This window comes from Leptopilina heterotoma, unplaced genomic scaffold, assembly GCF_015476425.1.
Source record: "Leptopilina heterotoma isolate Lh14 unplaced genomic scaffold, ASM1547642v1 Lhet_803, whole genome shotgun sequence".
NCBI lineage: Eukaryota > Metazoa > Arthropoda > Insecta > Hymenoptera > Figitidae > Leptopilina > Leptopilina heterotoma.
In genome coordinates this window covers 92,251-95,940 of record NW_025111183.1, presented here as the reverse complement: position 1 = coordinate 95,940, position 3,690 = coordinate 92,251, and positions in this window count along the sequence as shown.

The following is a 3,690-nucleotide window of genomic DNA, read 5'->3' as shown; positions in this document are numbered from 1 at the left end:
TTTTATTTAATTAATTAAATTGTTTTTTCAATTTAGTGTTACATTCAAATAAGAAATCGCTTGAAACGAATCAAAAATCTTATCAAAAATACGTAGCAAATTATTTGAATCGAACAAATAAATATTTTTTATATAATTTATTATTTATTCTATATTAAAAAAAAAAAATTTAGTTAAAATTAATTGCTTTTTTAATTTAGTGTAAGAGTAAGATAACCTTCGTAACTTAAAATAATTATTATTGCAATAAGTAAAAAAATGTGATTAAAATAATTCAAGTTATTTAATGCAAATAAAGAGCTATATGGCTCATTTCATTTAAAAGGTAAAATCCAAGTCCCTTGGTCAAAAAAAAAGTTTCTAGCTAGCAAATGAATATTGTTTGGTTTATTTGATTAATATCTAACATACTCTAACTTTTTATTAACTTGAAAGACCTTTGAAGTGCTTTAAATCGAAATGACAGGCTAAAAAGCAGACTAAATGTCCCCTACTGTCCCTGTCCTCGAGGCACTTGCTCTACATTGCCTCCAATAATTAATATATATATTCTATTTATTACATTTAAACGAAAATTCTTTATAATCTCTAAATCTTATATTTTAAAATTTATTAATTACTTCATATAAAATTCAAGAATATCATTTAAAAAAAATTATCATAGACGTGTCACTTATTTGCATATTTTATATTCTGCCAAAATGTATTTACTTTTGCACACTCACTACGAATAGGTTTCGCGCTTACACTCACTGTTTTACCGACGCTACAATAATAAATGAATAACCTCAAAACATCAAAGCGATTAGAATGTTCTGGTCTTTATCACGCAACTTATATAGTGGAGCAGAAAGATAATTGATCAACGGTTATTCATAGTTGTCCACTACTGTCCCGTCCATAAAATGGTAAGTAAATACTTTATATCTCTTATAAATCAATTATTTGCAAAAAAGTTTCAATTCTTTAAGAAATCTGACAGGTTGCGTTGCTTTCTAAGTAACATATTTATGTTGGAAATCAAAAAAAGAGCAAAATGTCCCCTACTGTCCCCGTGTATTAAATGTCCCCTACTGTCCCGTATAATATACTATACACAGTAACACATAATATACTGTACACAGTAATTATACACAGTTTATTATTACATGTAACAAAATTTGACATTTTGAGGTTATGTATTTTGTTTTTTTTATTGTCAGCGCTCGGACTATACTATGGTCAGTTTCGAAATTACTTTTTATTCGTATTTTAGTCGATTCATAATAATAACTAATTTATCGGTAGCGTTCGACTGTCGGTAAAGAAAATTCTATATTTAGATGTTTCTAAAAATAACCACATGAGGTGTACTAGTGTAAAAAACTAACCTAAAACTGTCAATTGCTTGAGGATTAAAAATAATATGTGAATAAAATGTGATTAAAGTTAAGAATACAATTATTAAATTCAGTGAATTATTTAGAAATTCACTATGGTAAAGAGAACTGTCAATTCAGATTACTTATCCTTATTTTCACGCAAGCTGAGCTTAAATTAAGACTGGTCTTAGTTTCAAGACTTGTTTAATTTCAGCTCGATCTTAAAATAAGATTTTATTTTTATTGTGTAGCTTTATTCTTTCTATGTGCGTAAGAGTTTCTAATTTAATATTAATACTTTTCAGACTGACAAAAATATAAAGATGGAAGCTTTAAAAAGAAAGCTCAAGGAAGATAAACAAGTAGCTTATGACAAACGGATACGCTTAGAGGAAGAAAAAAAGGAAAAAAAGAGGTTTCGAGAACGGCTTCGATATCATTCGTATAAAACAAAAATTCAAGTTTCTAATACTTTGACCTGTACTACAACTAATGAAAATAATCAATTTCATAATAAAAATAGTTCTCCAGAGACAGAAAAGCAAGATGATCGACAAAAAGTGCGTCCAGTGAAACGGAAAGCTAATACAAATGATTTGATTGACTCTAATACAAAACGTAAGAAGTTAAAAGTAACAAGCAAAGGAAAGAGTAGTATTGGAAATAAAAGAACCTACGAACGAGAGAAAAAAAGAAAACAACGAGCTAAAATATATGCAGACCCTAATTTACACTCTAAATTTCTTGAGGACCAAAAAAATTAAATAAAAATAAAAAAAAAGTAAAAATTTCAAAACTTAAGAAAATTGAACAAACGAAATTGAGAAACAAATGGAAAATAAAAAAACGCAATCAAAGAGAATCGAAAAAACAGCAAAATTCAGAATGCACTAGTGAAATGCCTAGTTTACCCAAAGTGTCTTGTAAAATTGCTGGAGCTCGTAGATCGAGGAGAAATCGAAGTGTACTTAAAAATAAAATTAAAAGATTAGAAGAGGAAAAAAAAATATTACAAAAAAAGAATACTACCTTGAAGCGGCGTTCAAATAAATACAAGAAAAGAGCTGAAAGATTGAAAATATGTTCAAAAGTCAGACGATCGCCATCACCAAATAAGAAAGCAGCTCAAACGATGAAATTAGGAAGAAAAGAAGTTCAAAAGGAACTACGTTTTTCATTTGCTTTACAAAAACAAATAAAGGAGAATTATAAGACTGCTTCATCTGTTGAAAAAACTACTACAGCTAGAGTTGTCGCAGGAAAGATTATTAAGAAATATAAGTGTTTGAAAAGGTTAAAGCCTATGATATCCTTAAAACGTTACTCGGCTAACATTCATAAACCTGGTTTTATTTTGGAAAAACAAGTCAGAAATAATGAAAGACGATAATCCTTACAGCAAGAGATACTAAATTTTTTTATAGATGATGAAAATACGACTCAGTCTCCTAATAAAAACGATTTTAAAACACATCTAAAAGAACGACAATTGAAAAGATACTTTAATGATACATTATCCAATTTATACAAAAAGTTTTTAAAAAATCGAAATACGTACATCTGTTTTAATACTTTTTTAAAGTACAAACCATTTTTTGTTGTCTACTTAAAATGTAATGCCAGGAACACATGTGCATGTGTGAAACATCTTAATATGCAATTAAAACTTGATAAGTTGAAAGAGTTAAAAATTATCGAGTCTAATAATTTAAGTGAGATAATGTCTGATATGACTTGCGACGGTAAAAGATTAGAAAAGTGTATGCTTGGATTGTGTCTTGAATGTAAAGAAAAAAAATTGAATACATTGGAATACGATGGTACTTTAACGTCTTATTATTATAAGTGGGATAGGATTGAAGAAGAGAGAATAAATAAGACTGGAGAAAAATACTAAAGCTATGGCAAAAACAAAAATTGATGAGACGCAAGGAAATCTGGTGCTTACAACAAACAAGGAAATTGAAGCGTTTCTTGAGCATCTTTACAATATCCACAATCAATTTCAGTTTAATAAAAAAGTTAAAGAAAATATTGATGCCAAAACAGTAGTTCTTCATTCCGATTTTTCTGAAAATTACGCTACAAAATGCCATACAGAAATTCAAGCGTTACATTATGGCGGTTCTCGAAAGTTGTTAACTATCCACACTAATGCGTACTACAGTTTGTCTCCTGAATCAAATAAAATCGATATTATTAAAATGTGCACTATTTCCGAGGATGTTCGACATACTGCACCAGCTGTTTTTGCTCATCTCAAACCTTTATTTCAAACATTCAAGGAATCTGGTAAAACGATTTTATACATATTTACAGATGGACCGAC